Source organism: Dreissena polymorpha, chromosome 7, assembly GCF_020536995.1.
Source record: "Dreissena polymorpha isolate Duluth1 chromosome 7, UMN_Dpol_1.0, whole genome shotgun sequence".
NCBI classification, from domain to species: Eukaryota; Metazoa; Mollusca; class Bivalvia; order Myida; family Dreissenidae; genus Dreissena; species Dreissena polymorpha.
In genome coordinates, this window is record NC_068361.1 from 42,332,800 (window position 1) to 42,352,400 (window position 19,601).

Consider the following 19,601-nt stretch of genomic DNA (forward strand, 5'->3'; position numbering starts at 1 on the left):
AGGCAACATTTACAACATTTGTGAGTTAAACATACACGGGATAAATCAGAGTATCATCGAACAGTAATTACAATTTACGATTACTTGAATAGACACTTATTTCTAATGTTCAGATGTGCAATAGAATACTTTTTGATATTGTCTCATTTCATTTCCCCGCTCATGTGTGGTTCTTATTGGATGTGTACAAGACACACACACATTGTTACAAAGCCTTTTGATGCTTGTGTTCCTTGTGCTGTAAATTCTGAATAAATTAAGCTCTCATTGTTGGTTTCCGATCATGTCTTGTTCTTTAAAAAGAAAATAACGTTAAGGATAATGGACCGCTTTCTAACTTGAGTTATTATTTTAACACAATTAGTTGTGCTTTAGTTGAAACATATTTTATTTCACGAACAAACATGGTATACATTTGCATAGCACATACAGTTACAACTGAGTCACGTTGTTCAAAAAAAGGATAAGAACGAAAGATCAAGTTCTCTATACGCAGTGATTGCAAGCTAGTGTGTAACATTTTTTTAGTTAGCATGCATGTATTTTCACAATATATCAAAATAGTTAAACAATTGACGTAATTGTACGTTATCTAGAAAGAAAGAGTGTGTTCATCAAGGTTGATGAAATAGATGCGAATACACATAAGACAAAACAAAAGCACAGCGAAACTATTGAAATAGTTAAGACAAGGAAGTACTTTGCATTGACAGACAGCTTGGTATCAAAACGTTAACTACATTTTCATGTACAAATAAACTGCAGAATAAGTTGTGCTTTGAATGACATTGGGGGTAATAAGCATCATTCACGCATTGCTTGCTACTCAACAAGACAACGTTAATACTTTTTTAATGTTTCAGGAACTGCGATATGTAACAGACAAGTTGTATATATTATGTTGGCACTTTCAGAAATATCGTATTTGTATCGTTGTTTGCTGATTATATTCCACCAAAGAATTACAGGTCAGGCCGTTACTCGTGCTTTTTGTTTTAATATGAATCAGGAAAATACACACATGCCCTTTAATCGTTGCGAATTCAGCTTTCGATTGGCTATGATTACTTTAACATATTTGCACATGTATCTATATTAGTAGTTACTTAGATTTTGTCCCAAATCTTGTCTATAACCGAGGCTACGCTCAACAGTCCACAATGTAGTTATCCGATTTGCTGACCAACGTGTTTAGACTTTATTCAACACTCGATTAATGAGGAAGTATAGTTATGTTCATATAAAGGAATTATCTTAAAATAGCGGTAAGTATGATTTACAAATAAGTAAATGGCGGTTTATTCACCTACCCATTCATTTCCTGAGAAGGTTTTGATCTTTCGAAGCATTTTACCACTATTAGTGCACACATTTATGGATAACGGCCTGACATGAATTTGATGTAGGAGAAGAACGGCCTTAGATTTAATTACACGGCAAAATCAATACAGTTCATGGAGCAACCTTAGCTTAGCAAACTGAGCTTTAAGCTATCAATGACTGTATCTGTATTCATTTTGTTTTCAAATACATATTTCCAAAAGCATATGCAAATGCATAACAACTACAGCACATTTTATACAAAGATATTTAACAATGGATGAAAGCGTCAAACTCAATATGAACAATTGAATAAAAAATACATTAGTTATAGGTACACTTACAGCAAGTGAGGTTGAATGCGTGCACACAAATGTACTACTACAACACAATTAATGATCATCGCAACGAGAGAGTAAACGTATGACACACAACAATGAAGCGATGACAAAAGTAGTGTTTTCGGTTGGAATTGATACAGTATTACAAACGCGCAACACGATGTTACATGTTGTATCAAATGACACTAATCAGGACGAGAATGCAAATGAAAACACATGTTTATATGACAAAAACGGCTTAAAACTTAATTAATGTGGAAGACATATCGAAATTCTAATATTTACTGCTGTTTTACTCACTTTCAGCAAATGAATACCATGCAATTAAATATTGCACATATAATGTATAATATGCCGTATAACGGACATGCTGGTTTCCAACTCAAAATAAAATGTGTGTAAGTTGATCATTGTCATGCGTTTTGTTTGATTCATTTTTCGTAAAGCGTGATATTTTAAAAGAAAAAAAAACACACACCAAAGTTGATCATTTTTTCGCGATAAAACGGCTTTATCTGTCCCTTTTACACTTACAGAGATAACGGTCTCTGTATTTATATTAATGTATTTGTATGTCATAAGTTTTACATCGTTAATATTTGTAATGAAAAATTGTAAAAAAAAGTGTAAAATTGTCTATGTAATATATGTCTCTGGCTATAACGCTTTCAGAAAATAGGTCCGAAATCCAAAGAGTTTGGACCACATCTCTTCCTACATGTTTTACTGTAGTATTCTGAAGGTTTGCACAATGCGTTGAACTGCGTCCCGGATGACTTCCATTTTCAGGAGAAAGTTTACGACTTTAGCTGTGACTGAAAAACAAAATACATCAACTGAGGCATGCCGACACATTATGGTTTCTGTGTATCGGGATTGACAGTTAAAGGGACCTTTTCATGTTTTGGTAAATTGACAAAATCAAAAACAATGTTTCACATTTTCGTTGTAGTTATGATATTTGTGAGGAAACAGTAATACTGAATATTAACCATGCTCTAAAATATCCATTATAATTATGCATCGTTTAGCGATTTAAAAAACGGTTAATTATATAGCGTTGCAACGCGAAACGATTGAATAATATGGAGAGTTCTGTTGTTGTCCGTATATTTTGTAACACTAAGAGGACTGCTTATATATAAAAAATAAAATACATCACTTATTGTATGGGCAAGGATGGCCGAGTGGTCTAAGCGTTAGACGTTTACTCCATGGGTCAGTGGTTCGAGCCAAGATGAGGGCTTCTTTTTTCTTAAATTGTTGTTTTGTTTTTCCCTGGCACTTTGTGCACCCAATGTTTACATTTATCAATCTAAAGCACATATATAATAACAAACTTCAATACATGCCAAAATCTGTGAAAAGGTCCCTTTAATAAATGAAATCAATTCTACCTGATTTTTCTAATAGTCCTTAACAATATAATTTTAAAAATCTCGTTTTACCTCTAGATGGTTGATGTCCAGCACTTCTCAGCTCCCGACTGTATTCTTCTGCAAGGCTTGTAACTTAAATAGTCAAACATGTACTCAATGTTGTTTTTTTATATTGTCCGAAAAAGTTGCACAGAAGCATGCCATTATTTAAATCAATGTTTTACTATTTGCGAATTTTCAAAACTTTGAATACACCAATTAAATAGTGATAAAAGATCATTAAATATTGAAAACATTTTATGCTACAGACATGCACTACTTTTTATTCCTCATATATAGTAAGCTATATAAGGCATCAAACCGGACCATCATACGATGACAAACAAAACAACACAATCTAAGCCTCATTCGAGGATAGATGTTTATGTAAAATGTAAGCTATGGTTGCGGTCAATGACTCAGGTCATGCATTTCTGTGTCGCGTTCGATTCTTAATGCACGTTGATCCTCAGAATGATGTAGGAGAGTGACCACACTTTCGAGCTCACTGACCATCGACCCAATGTGTAAATCGCCAGCTGAAAAGTAAAACTGCTATTGCTATTTATGCTACATTTATGACGTCCTTTCATTTGAACAAAAAGGCACATACACGACCTGTCTTTTTTTAAATGCACTTACAGAAAAATAAACCTCTTATAATTACATATGTAGTTAACCTACAGCGGATACGATATTATTGTTATAGCAAACTTTATTAAAACATACAGTGTAAACGGCGACATACCCTCTATAACTATTCGAACGGCATGTGTAATTAGTTGGGTTCCCAACATCATGTTAAGCATGAAAACTTGGCGAAAGTTGGCGAATCGCCCGCCTATAAATCCTATTCGTTCATTCGTACTCCAAATCGATGATTGGCTCTAAACAAATAGGACTTTGTTACATATCTATATTTACTTGATTTTAAATGCATTTTTATAATATGGAAATTAATGTATTGTTGCAATATCTATCTTTGTTTAATATCATTATCAATCTCTTTTGTTCGGGCACTGTTTAATATTAATTATATTGTTTAGTCTCTTGTAAAATATATATATATATATATATATATATATATATATATATATATATATATATATATATATATATACTCATGTGTATTGCAAACTTGTTATACAGATTATACACTAACGTGAGTAAAATATTGCATGTACTTGATTCGGAGCGATCGCTTGCTTCCCTGTACGAGAACTACGCAAGCTGATACCATCTGATTCAGGGGAAGACATTCGATACGCAACTGAGTGGAACTGATACTAGGCCTATTATAGGAAGATCTTACAATAAGTCGCCATGGTTTATTTTAAAATATCAATTAACGATTATTATTGTATATTTTAAAAACACTTTAAAGTATTAACGTTTTGCTTTTTTATTGGGTAAAGCATAAACAAGTCATGTGTCTTTTACTTTTTGTCTGCTAAAGGTAGCACTAAAATGCAAAAGGCGGGTTTGACACGATGTTATACACAAAGCACCGTTTTAAACAAATGCGTTAATGCAAAAAAACTTACGTCAATCAGTTTTAATGAAGAGTCAAATGTCTTTTATTAACACAGAGACGAAAAGCTTTATTCTGTGGTAATTAATGGTAATACATGGAATTAAAATACCGAGTATTAACACTCTAAAATAAATGTTTGTTTTAGAATGATGTCTTCTGACCGAGTGAGTAATTCCAACTTTATAATCATATGAATAATTGCATTAACTAGCCCTTTTTGTGGAGTAGATTATGACTATGATTGTTTAAATTCGCAAAATTCAATTTAGAAATTATATATTATTCTTTAAAATCATTAATAATCCTTTAAAATTATACTTCGTTTAAATCAATGTAGACATGATCATCTTCGGCGCAAGTCGTGCGTTCTACTTGTTGTAACTAGTACGTTGCACAATAAAATGCCTTACAAATCATATACCTGATTAAAATTGGGTAGTGTGGCCTGAATGTGCTTGTCTAGCACCGCCCCTACTTGATAATTGCGCAGGTAATCAGCCGCGTTAGCTTTTGTAGTGCGCGATCCAGTAAGGAAGTCAATAAACGGACTTAATATATATCCAGTAAGGAAGTCAATAATACGGACTTTATAAGGAAGTCGTAATGATAAGGAAAAAGATAGCATTACAATTATTCACCATTCTTTACATTTTACGCAGTTTGTTTGCTTAAAGCGATATTTAGAACTTGTATGTGTGCATTTGACTTGTTTATGTTAATAGAATCTTTGTGTATTGTCTTTCGGGTAATTTTGCATCGATAATGGTGCTATTTGTCAAAAACAAATGAGCGTATGTCGAGTTTGAAGTTAAAAATACAACAACACCAAATCAATGTGTACACTACCTTGACTATAAGTAAACGAATACTTTTAGAATATATTTTGTTTAAAAATGTTGGTGCTATAATGCTCATAAAAACGCAAAATTGATGCAATAGACTCTCCACACCCAAATTTGATCAAAGGCACTTATTTAGTTCTCGCCATATGAAGATGCATCTACGACCTAAGCAACAATTGAATAAATGCATTTTAGAATACTATTCGTGTATTATGTATAGGTTACTTAGTGTATACATTACCCATGGATAGAAAACATCACGTTTATGTAACAATATCATATTAGAAGAAAAAGACTATAGACTATAATTTGTCAAACCCACTATATTTTTGATATTTGGGTTAAAGGCACATTATGAGTTTGGAAAATTTGTAAAAAGTACACTGCTGATTCCCTTAAAAACATGTGTATATCTATGAGAAACAAAACGGAATCAAAAAAAGAAATTATTACAATAGAGGTCTAGTGACCATATTCTTTCATGGAATTTGAAAAATGCGGTAAATTGTCTGCATATTTTGTATCAATATCTCCGTTTTAAACACACAGGCTTTGAGCTAAATAGTCAAGGTCTTGTTCCGTGTACAGTAGTAATTTCAGGATGAAATGTTAGGAAATTGTTTACCTCTTGAGACTTACTCCGAATTAACATTCATTCTATAGAAATAAACGGAAAATATAAAATGCGAGCTTCATTTGCATACACACATTTGCTTCCATATTATATGTTGTTGTTGTTTCCGAAATAAGCACATACGTAATACAAAATTGAGATAAAAAAAACAGGTTTGAACATTCGAAGAGAGGGTTTTTACACAGTTAAACGCACAAGTAAAATGTCAGCAGGAACCGCGTGATGTAAAAATGAAGAGTCTCTTCAGGAAATCTCGGTGCAAAATTGAGACATATATAATCTGTTTAACAGTCTAGGTTAAACTTTATTCCGGATTACATTTGCCTGTCATTACGTTAAATTGCAGGTACGCGTAGCTTATATTTGCCAATTAAAGCCAATCTCTGTGTCATTAATTGTAAGTTGAATACGTCATGGTAAATTCAAAAGTGCAAGATATAAGCCTCTTATGTTCACAATTTGTAGTAAATAAATAGAGCTTTAACTAAGTGTAAATTTGCAAAGAAGCTTTAACTAAGTGTATATTTACAAACAGTAAATTGATGCATTTAAATGTGAAATTTCATAATTTTCTTTTTATATATATTAATATACATTCTTAGTTACATCTTTATTGGACGCATGGGAGTGGGGTGTCCAGATTGAACAATGGGGTAATTATTTACACAACATTTTTAGAACGATCGCAAAACGAAGTTTCCTAACCAGACCAAACCTCTGGTCTGTGTGTTTAAGTCAAGAAAACTATTTTAAAGGGACTTTTAAACAGATTTTGGCATGTATTGATGATTGTCATTTAATGTTTTAAATTTATATATGCAAACATTGGAACAACATTGCTCTAGTAAAAAACAAAAATCAAAATAAAGACAGTAAAAAAGTAATCCTTAACTGGACTCGAACCACTGACCCTTGGAGTAAAAATCTAATACATCAACCTTTCGAAACCCCGTGCTCATAAAATGAGTGTTGTATTGAATACTTAATATAAGCAAGGCTCGTAATGTCGAAAATATAACGATAACAACTGAACTCAATTATTAAATCGTTTCGCGTTTGAAGCGCTGTATAATTTTCAGGTTTTTAAATCGTCAAAACATGCAAGTTATCGATATATTAGAGCATAGCAAATGTTCAGTCTTACTGTTTCCTCGCAAATATCATAACTACAACGAAAATGTGCGAATCTGAAACTATTTGTTTCAATTGTGTTAGTTTACCAAAACGTGAAAATGTCCCTTTAATATTTTATTTTGTATCTATGTTTATCTCGGTTGACCTTAATATGTAGCAGGTTGTTATGTTCTGTACGATTTTGGAAGAAGGCCATTGATAAGTTCTGTTTTACATTTATAAAATCATGCAGTTAAGAAGTCTAAGTTGGTTGTTTAGCAAATTCATATTAAATGACGGTAAATATGACTACCAATTTACCAACATTACCGAACGGAAATCGCTTAAACAAAAATTAAGTAAACCTTAGTCAAATACATTTCTTCAACACTTTAGCATCAACAAGTTTAAATAACAAACCGTCAATAATATACACACTTCAGTCCAAACCGTTGATCAATTTAATTTTGTAAGCAACAGATATAGGTACATCAAGGTTACCCCGCGATGGCTTTCGCGCGTTTTTTAGATCACAAATGGTCTAACAAGCACGGAGACTCGCATTGGTAAGACAAAATGATGTAAACTGATGACGAAACCATAACTGCCGCGCTGATAGATATATTATTAAAACAAAGTACACATGTTTAAAAGACTGTATACGTATACCTTAAAAAGGGGAAAAACAACACAACATATATTTCTGATACAAGCAATACCATATTGAATCGTACGTTTTTCGAAGATATAACGTATTCCGCGTAACGCATGGTGGATTGTTTCTTATTTCATTTTATGTGGTATATAGTCCCTATGTTGAGCTTGTTGTTGAGAGCATTAATAGTGCTATGCCTGTCTATCTTGCAAAGCTATAGAGAACGTTACTGCTTTCCGTGCCGAGGACGAACGCATCGTTTTCCGCGTAAAAGAAACTACCTGTCCGGAAAAGGACGTGAACAGTGTATCCCCGATAGTAGTCTCTATGGCTAAAAAACAACAACATTTAAATATTGCAACACAACCTGTGTAGAAGAAGCCAGGTTGAGCCAATCTTAGTTCGGATACTTTGAGTAGTGGAAAAGTTTCAAAGCATAGCAATCTATATTTTTCCATGCGCATATCCGACCCAGTTCTATGGCGTGTCAAACGTTGTAAAAGTCAATCTTTCCATATGTATATGGTATATATATTATATCTCCATGTTTATGTGGTATATGTGTATATATATGTTGTATAAACTCATATATGTGTGATAAAATCCTATATATGTTTGACAAAAACATATGCATTGTATAATTTCATATTAATGTTTGATATGTTCATATATATGGTCGAAAGGTTCATGTATGTATGTAATTTTTTCATAAACATGGTGTGAACTTCTGATATTTTGCGGTATAATTTTCAAAATATGTGTGTGTTCTTAACGATCATAAATGTGTGCAACATGTCCATATGTTGTTGTTTTTTATTTCATAGATATATTTTCTATAATTTGCATCATGTGAATTTTTTATAAAAATATACCACACACACATCAACATATAGAACATATTTATATACAAATATACCATTTAAATATGGAAACATCGAATTTTGCAACGTTTGACACGCCATACGACAGGCAGTACCATGATATTTTGCATGACTGTTTTTAAAGAAAAAACATCGTATATAACCACTTCAACACAATGTCATTTATGCCAATTTTAACATTCATGTTTATGTTTCATGGTAATATGATATAGATCTACATTACAAATATACTTTACTGGTATTTCTCTTTTTTCCGCTATTCATACATATTTTAATCACATAGAACTATTGTTTATTTCACATTTCCTTTTTTTTAAACAACCAATTTTGAAACGTTTGCAGGGGTCCTGTTCACACTTAATAAGTTCTAAATATCTTTATATGGGTATCCTGTTGCTAATTCATTAAAACCGTGTAAGTATCGCAGTGGGGGTATCGTCTACTCCAACAAATCTGTATGTCCAAATATAACGTCTACTGTAGGAGTAATGTAAAAATATGTTTGATAAAAAAATCAAGTTACAATCAAGATACAATCGCTTTTTGAAAGAATTAAACGATAGGAACAAAACAATACGAGTACACGCGTTTCTTTTTCAGTAAGGCGACTCCAAATTGATTTGTTGGTAGTCGGATTTGCCGCACCTATTTTGTCAAAATAGAAAAAATAATTATTTTTTACCGCTGGCACTCATTTATGTGTCCTTTTGTAACCATAGCGCATGTTTTTTTATATGTAACTCGACAGGAAAAATGTTAACATTACAAAAAAATATATTTCAGACTGCACTTGATTATGGTGGGCTCCGTAAGGAATGTTTTAGAATTGCTCTGCAAGCGATAAAGGAAAAGTCCTTCGACCACGGGGTAAGAGACCTGTTCTCTGATGACTACCAGACCATCGGAATTGTGTTTGGTAAGAAACATTTCATTGCTTTCTGATCAATAATATCAATAATATAATGGGAAATAAGCCAGGAAATCTGGTCAACAGCCTGTAATTTATTAGACTGCGACTTAATCTCATTGATATAACTGTTCATCTTCCACCAATACCAACCACAACCAACGCCGTATATCTTAAAAGTATATATATTTCTTGATTTAGCTCTCTCAATACTACAGGCAAGATACCAACTTTCCTCACCCCAGATCAGCTTGAAGAGTTGATGAATAGTTCCATTACTAGTTTATGTATAACTCATCTCAAAAGAGGTCTGGACACTCTTGATGTTTATGAGGTAACTATGGTCATTTTAATTTATTGTGCAGCTACGGGCTCAGGGATAGCTATTGTAACTGGTCTTAGTCCATCATCATGCACCATGTGTCAACAATATAACTCCTCAACCGCTTGGCCAATCTTGATGAAACTTGGCAGGAATGGTTCTGGTGTGAAGCTCTGTCAAAGTTGTTCAAAGAATTACATTCCATGCAAACTCTGCTTGCCATGACAACCCAAACAAAAAAATTAAACAATCTCTGAACTGGCACGGCTTAGAGCTTAGACATTTGGAATTAAAATTTGTTCAAAATGTGCCCCTGTGGTAAATATTTGCCCCACCCCAAGTTTAGGGCAAATGTGTTTTCCTGACATGTGTAACTGTAGTGATAACTTTAATACTATTCTCTTTAACCGAAAAGCCTAGATCTTCGATATTTTGCATAAAACATTGTCTGCTGGACCTCTACATACATTTATAAAATTATTCTGCTGGGGCCAAAACTAGCCTTGCCAAGGGGCCAATGTTTTTCCTTGTTATGTTAAAGCAGGGGTGTCAAATACTAGTATCCGGATTGTTCCGGAAATCCGGATTTAAGCCGACCAGGGTCGATTTTGAAATCATTTCTGATTAGATAATTTTGCCGGGGAGATTCGCTTGAAAGCGCGATAAATTGAAAACGAAATTAATATATTCAATGTTAAAACTGCATCGTCTTTCCGGACATTTGCGCTTGGTTCCGATTTTGCCCGGTATTTCATTTCTTTATTTAAGTTTGTTCAAAGCTTGTCCTGCTGAGGGTCAAACTTGCCATGTGTGAGGGTCTCATTATTTTTCAATAAATTTCAAATTTACTTCTCTTAAACAGCCTTGCCATAATTTTGACATTTGTTTCCGGTATATAACATTATGTAATGGTCCTCTAAATAGTTTATTCAACACCTCTAGGATCAAAACAGGCAACACTCTAGCAATTGTACATCTATATCAATTGTACAATTTAAAAAAGAGGTTTTCCAAAGCCACAATACCTGCCAAATAAGTGGCTCGACACGTGTTCTAGTCATAGAATTGTTGAATTCAAAATTGTTCCAGTCTGTAGAAAAAACAAAGGTCTTGTGAGCAATACGGGGCCATCATGGCCCTCTTGTTAATGTTAACATTTATTTCAGAAAATAAAATACCGTTCTTTCGGATGATTTTCCCCTTTAAGATTAAAACAGATCGACTGTCTTGCTTTAAATCAAACTTTAAATTATAATACATGATTTAACTTCAAACACATTTGTTTCAATATAAACAGCAATTTTTTCGACTTACATTAAAAAATTATACTTTTCTGTTTTGCTTATGTTGCCCATATTATGTTTAAACTTTTTCTCTGCTCATGTCAGTAAATCTTAAATATCACATTTAGTGCCAAATTAATTATCAGCAAACAGCATACTATAATAAGCACAGATCATACGATTTCAACCCACAACATTTAAATGAAACAGTCTGAATATCAATAGTCAACAGGAGACAGACGAGGCGTTTCATAATTATTGGATGGTGTATTATCTTATTTGTTTAAGATTGTATCTCGCATGAGATCTTGTTTTCATAAGGAAGTTGTATATGTACATTCGGAACAAAATGACGCAATAACGCAATCCGTGTTTTGGATGGGTTCTGGGTGGAAATTCAATAAAGATACATGGTTGAATATTCAAACTACATCAAATATAGAGACAAAAACGAGTAACCAGCTGCTTTTTATTTTTCGGTATTAAAACGCAAGCAAAAGACGAATATCACCTACGACCGAATTGCTCGATGCGTGTTGGTTATTCAAACTACACACTAACTCCGCTGCACGACAACCTGAATTTAACACCTCGCTAATACGTACGTTAATAGTTAACCGATTGTTTACTTTTACATTTTGTTAAAGTAATAGTGGTAACTTGAGATTTAGAGTGATGAAAATACAACGGATCATGTGGATCAACACGATCGTCTTTAATTTTACTTATAGCAGATTTGTTTATCATAAAATTAATTCGAATCGCACCATCAAGACGATTCTTATGCGTAGCCACACAATGAAACAGAGGAGGCGAATGAAAAACACCCTATCATTAAATCTTTGTTCATATGGATCATTCCCCTTGACGCAACGATACCGATTGCTCGAAGCGCGATTCACCTGACTCTGCATCACTTTATTATTTTTTAATAGAAAGAAACACGGGTAATAAATTTTAATTAAATACAAAAGCTGATTCTGTGGAAAAGGGAATTCGTACATACGTATTCATTCTTCTTTCAAATGTATTCGTGTTTTGTCCTTTTCACAGGATCAGAAACCATGAATAAGAATACTCTGCCGAAGTATAGGTGCTTCTATTGAACAACACTTACATACAGAGCAGATTAATATTCCGAAATCTTGAAGCATTACGTGAAAAGCCGCAAGTACTTGACTTTTAACTAAAGAGAATACTTCTTCAGAGAGAATCTGGATTACTTTTGTATTGCCTGCTTACAGAACAGTATTCCACAGCGATTTTTTTGCATTTCTGATTCACTAAAAACGATTGTGTAATATCTGAAAAAACAGTCGAGTACCGGTAATCGGGAATAGGAGTGCCATTGTCATTGAAATAATCGGTAAAAGAAGTGTCCATGAAAATTTGGCATACGACTTTTAAAACATTTGAATTTCCTCAAATACGTTAGTAATCTAAAATGTAACACTGTGTAACATTTATGGACATATTGATATTTTATTTTGAATATATAAGCACGTTCTGTTTTATTTCGATTTTTTTTTTATTTTGTTAAAATGTGTACTCATCATCATATTCATGCTGTATATCGATGGAATCTTATCGTGTTTTGTAATATATAATCCAACCATCTTCCGGGAATTTTTTTCTTCGCAATACAAAGTGCTATACCATTAATCGGCCAAACAATGCTCCGTGTATGAAACGAACAGAACTTAAATGCAAAAAAAAAAACGTTGAAGAACTCACCTCTCGCGCGTGGCATTTGTTGTTTTCTGTTAACGAAGTGACATTTGTTATCAAAGTATCGCCATACCCAGCGTGTGCTTTATTATATCATATTATAACAACTGTTACGATTTGCTAGATTACTGTCATTAAACCTGCTTTTAAGTTGAATAATTGTCTTATATTAAAAACGCTAACGAAAAACGTGTTGCCAATTAATCAATTATCAATCCAATTGCTATGCGGATATACGTGGAAACAAAACAACTTATTATTTCGGCTTCAGTGGTGAAAGCTTTGCTTTCCAAATATTGTCAGTTTTGCAATTTTTTTATGTTTAAGGTCTTCATGTTTCATTAAGTGACGTTTTACTTTCGGCATTGAGTATTTAACCTAGTTTTAAGCTCTTCATATATGTAATTGAGTATACGCTAACAGTGTCGAATATCTCTAGGATTTTAGGAACAGCTTTAAAGCATCATATCTAAAACGTACTAGTGAATTACTGTTCACATTCAAAAACAGCACACGAAACCGCGAATATTTAAAATTAACACACATTTGTAATTTTGAATCGCTTCTTGACAAATAAAATGTTGATTTTATTCAAAAGTTCGGTTGTATTCAAGTGCACAACTGTTTTTGAGTAAGGGCAGCGTTTCTAAGATACAGTCGGGTATTTATATTGTTGTTGATATTCATATATATCATCTTATGTCATGTTTAATCAACACCAGCATTATTTAAGGAGAAATCGTTTGTGCTTATGAAGGAACGTAATGGGTTCGTAATTCTGGAATCATACATTTACAGTTTGCGTATACAAATATAATGTATTGCATGAAATAAAGATAAATAATGAGTAAAGAAATTACCATTTTCTGATAGTGTGACTTGTTGATACTTTTTGACGATGCTGCTTCAGCATCGTCTAAGTTATCATACCATGGAAAAATTCTTCACAATGGCGAGCTACGTAAAAGACCGAGCCAGTCCGATTGAGATAGTGTCGATTTTCTAATCGGCATATCTCGCTGATTAGCATTGGTAACATTCTCCAGCAGAGTTGTCGTTCACGCCTCAACATAGGGTACGACTAAAATGCGTATATGACTCATATCGGCGGATATGACTGAAAAGTGCGGATATAAACAGATAATGGCTTTTCAAATGTATTTTCCTTTATTTTTGTTATATGAAAATCTTTCTGTGACAAAAATACACGTCGCTAATGTGTAATGTTACGATCGAATGAATTTAAAAGCTTTTTTCATTTGCATTTTAAATCCAGTAACTCCATATTAATATCCGCGAATATGAACGACCAGTCAGACCACCGCTTTTATTAAATTGCTCTATTTTGAGGCAGTCTTAACATATTTATCACATATTGTGAATTTTTCATTCAACTGATCTGTTCATAACAAAACTGCAAAAAACGCATAAATATTGCCTATATTCGTTCATATTCGCACTTTTCGTTCATATCCGCATTTCAGACGGACCGCTCAAGATCATACAACAATGGCCGCGCCAATGAGAGAATCTTCACACTCGTGTCAAAACTTTCTTACAGCATACATCGGCTTGTTTGGCTATTTAGAAACTGTCATTTAGGATTTATGAGTTATTTATTAACTAAATCTCCGCTAATGTCAACAATGGATTGAATTCGACGGATACATTAAATGTGAATGCAGGACTTTCTGGTGTGATTTGAAACTAAAAGGGAAAGACAATATTTTAATTGGAATGATTTACAGGAGTCCCAACTCTAATTGTGACAACAATTTAAGACTGTTTGAATTAATCAACAAAGTCTGTAAATTTAAATATTCACATCATGTTATAATGGGAGATTTTAATTTTAAAGACATTAATTGGACAACTCTAAAATGTAACTATGTCATTAACTCAGATGGTCATCAATTCTTTGAAACAGTGTTGGATTGTTTTATGTATCAGCATGTGAAGGAATGTACGCGTTTTAGAGAGGGTCATAATCCCAGCTGTATGGACCTTTTATTCACTACCGATGAACCTATAGTACTGGACAATTCAGTTGTTGTTACACCGCCAATTAGTAAAAGTTATCATTCTGTTGTGTGCTGCAAACTGTGTTTATATACGGATGATCTATCAGAACACCAAGGCGTCAATATTTCAAAGGCGACTACGAAAGTATAAGGGCTGATCTGTCTTCTGTGGACTGGGAATTATTATTTTGTAACAGTGATACAAACAGTGCATGGACATTATTTAAAACTACTATTGAAGAGGTAGCAACTAAACATATTCCACTTAAGTCAACACGTAAATTTAAAAATGATCGTTGTGCACAGTCACCATTGTGGTTGGATAAAGATGCTAGATTAGCAAAACAGAAGAAAAATAAGTATTGGAAAACGTATAAATTCTCCAGATCACCTATACCTTATCAGAAATATGCAAGCAGCAGACAAGAGTGTGCAAAGGCAATAAAACAAAGTAAAAATATTACGAGAAGAAAGTAGCTTTAGAAGTTATAAATAATAATAAGTCCTTCTGGAGGTATGTGAACTCCAAAAGAAAAAATAAAAACACTATCGGTGCATTGACCAAGCCTGATGATTCGGAGGCAGAAACTAATGAAGATAAAGCCGATGTACTTAACACTTTTTTAGCAGTGTATTTGTGGAACAGAGATTGAAACAGATGAACACGTAGAGATCACAGATGATATTGAAATATTGAATCACATAAGTTTTAGTGAAATTGAAGTTTTAAAAGTGTTGAAGTTAATAAACCCAGAAAAGTCACCAGGACCGGACTGTATTCATCCTAAGGTACTAAGTGAAGCTACAAATGAGTTGGTTAAACCATTAACATTGCTTTCCAATAAATCATTGAATGAAGAAGTTATTACAGATGATTGGAGAAAGGCCATTGTGTCGCCTATATACAAAAAGGTAACAAAAAGACCCATCGAACTATAGACCTGTTAGTTTAACATCAGTTTTATGCAAACTTTGTGAAAATTGATTAGGGAAAGATTAACAGTTCACATGATTTCCAATAAACTTTTTGCGGATGCTCAATATGGTTTCATGTCAGGACGTTCTTGTGTAATTCAGCTTCTATAAATTTTTTATGATTGGGCAAATATGCAAGACTCTGGAGTACCAATAGATATTATTTATCTTGATTTTGCCAAAGCGTTTGACCGTGTATCTCATGATTTGCTGATGTTTAAGCTGAAAACATTGGGAATTGTTGGTCAACTTTTCAACGGGGTGAAATACTTTTTACATAATAGGACACAGTGCGTACGGGTTGGTTCATCTGTCTCATCATGAGCTAATGTAGTAAGCGGAGTACCCCAAGAAAGTGTACTAGGACCAATTTTATTTCTCTGCTTTATCAATGACTTGCCCGATGTTGTCACTGGAATCGTGAAAATCTTTGCTGATGATACTAAATTATATTCACAAGTTCCCAACATTGAGGAGTGTGAAAAGCTTCAAACTGATCTTGAAAAACTTTGTGATTGGAGTGAAAAGTGGAAATTGTCCTTAATGCCGATAAATGTAAGGTCATGCACATAGGAAATAATGAAGAAGTGTTCAGATACTCTATGAGAGTGAAGGATGGAAATTTTGTATATGTAGAATCTGTGTCAAATGAAAAAGATCTGGGAATAACTTTTGATAATAAGCTCTATTTTTATCAACACATTTCTAACATCACATGTAAAGCACAAAGAATTCTGGGATTGATACACCGAACATTTGAATATCTTGACAAGGACATGTTCAATCATTTATATAAATCGCTTGTGCGACCCACATTGGAATATGGATCAAGTGTATTGTCTCCACATTTAAAAAAAAACATATTAAGAAAATTGAAGATATTCAGCGAAGAGCTACCAAACTTGTGCCAAACTTGTATCACCTTCCTTGCACTAAGAGGTTGAAGGAACTTGGTCTCGTCACCTTGAAATATAGACGTGACAGAGCTGATATGATCCAATTGTTTAAATCCATGCACAATATTGACAGTCTGAAATGAGATAAACTTTTCTCTCTTTCACAAAATGATCTGCGTGGACATTCCTTGAAACTCCAAACACCTAAGTGCAAGAAGAACATCAAATTAAATTCTTTCTCAATAAGAGTTATTTTTTTTTGGAACAGTCTGGGTGAAGAAACTATTTCTGCAAATAATGTGAACCTTTTTAAAACCCGACTGAACAAGAAAAATTGGAACGTCAAAAAATGTGTACCATCATGCTATGCGCACAATGAAATTAATTAGTAAAATACTAATTTGTGAGAAAATTACAAGAAGACCTTTACAAGACGGGCCAAGATAGCTTCAAAGCTAAAATTATGGCCCTACCATCCAGGTATCCAGGTATCTTGGCAGCTTGACACGGCAAAACTGGTATTTTTAGTTATCAATTTAAGTCACATTTTGCTTTGTAAATTGTATTCGAGCATTTTGCGACTTATTGAATGACTATGATACCGATATCAACATATCACATGGGATTTGCAAATCACCATGCTGTCCTGAAAACATTGATTACAAAGTCTTTACTCATATTACGGGTTTGTATTATTTCTTCTTTCTATTTTAGTATTAAATATCATTTTTAAGTCAAACGAACTGTGTCACAGTAAAAGAGACATTAAGGCGATTGTGGCCAGTTTGGATCCAGATCAGCCTGCAGTCGCTTGAAAGCTGTTTGCTTAAAAGCGTTTTTCTGACAATAACAAATAGTTTATTTGGATACTGATTAGACTGCCCTTTCCCTCTGACCTGGCTCAAATAATAATATTGTCATTAATCAAATGATTTTATTTCAAACATTAATTAAGAGTTTTTTCTGGTCCTTCGGGATTAATGACTCCAGCACTTTCTTGATGAGAATTGAATACTGCATAAGGCGATACTAGGGGGCGTGAGAGATGTTGCATGTACCATTATCTCTCATGAACTTTCTCAATAATACCGAGTCGGCAATATTTGACTTAATTTTTGGTTGCTCTGACGAGGGATCGAAAAATTTCAGAATCTTGCTAAAAGCCTAGTGGTAGAGTGTCGTCTTTGATTGCAGGAGGTTGTGCTGCGGGTTTAATCCCCAGAAGCGACATTGAAAACTAGCCAACTATGTTATCTAAAAGGCTGCTAAACCTGATATACTAAGATAATGTGAATTTTCTCTCACATGATGGTCATCAGTTATATTATATAAAAACTCACAGCAGTAGTAAACAATGGGACAATAATTAATAAACGCATCTTTCATTTGACTTTGACACTTTGAGTTTGACCTGGCCTAGATTGAAATATGTGACTTGACTTTACCAGCACTCTTGTGACAGAGCTAAAGTGTAAATGTACCATTGAAGATCACCTAAACATGCATACCAAATTCAAAGGTTATATCTCAAGGGACATAGAAGTTATGAGCATTTTCGAAACCTAAACGCAAAGTGTGACGGAAAGACGGATGGAAGAACCGACGGACTGACAGTCCGATCACTATATGCCCACCTTCGGGGGCATAAAAATATGATATATAATTATGTATCATATTGTTTAGAGGGGATGATTTTCCCTCTGTTGTATCAATGTATTGTTTATAAAATATTATAAACATAGCTCCAGGGTCAGAGCTTCAAGCAATGAATATTTCATCCCCTGATCTCTTTTTCTAATGGATATTTTAGCTAGTTCCTAAATTCAATACAGTCAAATATATGTTTAGTAGCATCTGTACACATTGGTAGATTAAATTTGTACATCAAATATTAATTTTTAGTGTTAAAAAGATATAGTTCAAATGTTCATACTAGATGAATTAAGAACCTTAGTCAAGTTGTATTTATACATTTTTAAATGGTAAAATTTTCTTAAATGTATACCCATTTTGACGATGCTGCGAAGCAGCTTGTCTAAGTTATCATACCATGGCGACCAATGTAAAAGACCGAGCCAGTCCGATTGAGATAGCTCGATTTTTCTAATCGGCATACCTCGCTGATTATAATTGATAAAGGTAAAGGAAGGTCAGCTATAAATAGGACAGCATATTATGGGAAAAAGATTAAATAATAGTCTGAAAACGTTAATTTTAAATCAGTTATACTCAATCCATTATATGTTTATAGATCAATGAAATAACTATGCATTTTCTGTATTGTATTTGACAATTGTCGTGATTCTGTAAATAAATTGCGAATGAACACGTGCATAATTAACGTTTAACGTTAACGTAATGAGTGTAAAGAAAACGATTTATTTTGAACTTGCCATTTGTAAACGTAAAAGCGAGTATGGTTTATAAACAGCATAATAGCCGTTTCATCTATGAAACTCGCTCTATTGCGTGCTCTCTCATTTTGCATATTTAATAAACTTTTCAAACAGAAATTACAGAGCCACATCGGTGCACACACTATGTTTGATAATTCATCCGTTTGTTGGATATTGTTTTCTGTTTTAAACACATATTAGGTCATATCGCGGAGATTTAGTTAACCTTACCATATGTTCATGGGCGAACTCACGTATTCAAGTCTTATTCGACTATGTGCTCATACCTACTTTCGGGAATCATCATGAAATTATTGCCGTACTGAACGAACAAA